Genomic DNA, 824 nt, shown 5'->3' with positions numbered 1-824 from the left:
AGCCTCTTTCACTCATTTTGTAGGTGGGGGGGGGGGGCGATACTAATACGGAAAATACAAAGCGTCTAGTGAGAGAAATAGAAAATAATACATAACTTTTATTTTCAGTATCAGCCATTACTTCATCCTAATATTTCAATCATTCATATGTTAGTTAGACTTGTCCAAGAAAGGCATGGTCGAAAAAAATAAAATTCATAATTTCCTTTTCTTTAAGAATGCTATTCCTTTCGTTATTAATGCTTCCCTTTTTGAGCGATTTTCCTGTTTCCCGAAAAAAAAGTTAACAATGGCAAAGGTAAAGACACGAACTATATCATTCTTTCAATATAAAACATTGCTTAAAGAAGTAAGTATGTGCAATCTGTCTCTCCTTCTTGCTTGAAAGAAGGACACTGAACGACGCAGATCTCCACGAATATGCTTGTTCTTGTGCCTTAAGAAGTCGAGTTACACAAGGTGCTTTCCAGGGCTTCGCAAAAAATGCAGTCGAGGAATATTTACATTTTCATAAAGACGCAATTTTCGTCCGCAAGGCAATGCCTGACATAGTTATATTCAGAAAGGCTAGAGGAATTTCACAAAATTAGTATCTTTTTGGTTCGACACGGTTCTGAAACAAAAGGGGGTGGGGGGGGTAATTAGTGCGGTGTCATACATAAATGCATACATATAATGAATATGCAGTATTTGCCAGAATATATATTTATGAATACGTATCACATGATAAGCGTTGATGAATGTATTCAAAGGAATGTATATATACAAATAAATGTATATTGATGAATAAGTAAAAAAAAAACATAACAAATATACTCAAAATA

The sequence above is a fragment of the Penaeus monodon genome, chromosome 33, assembly GCF_015228065.2.
Source record: "Penaeus monodon isolate SGIC_2016 chromosome 33, NSTDA_Pmon_1, whole genome shotgun sequence".
Lineage (NCBI taxonomy): Eukaryota > Metazoa > Arthropoda > Malacostraca > Decapoda > Penaeidae > Penaeus > Penaeus monodon.
Note: the sequence above shows the minus strand (reverse complement) of the source record.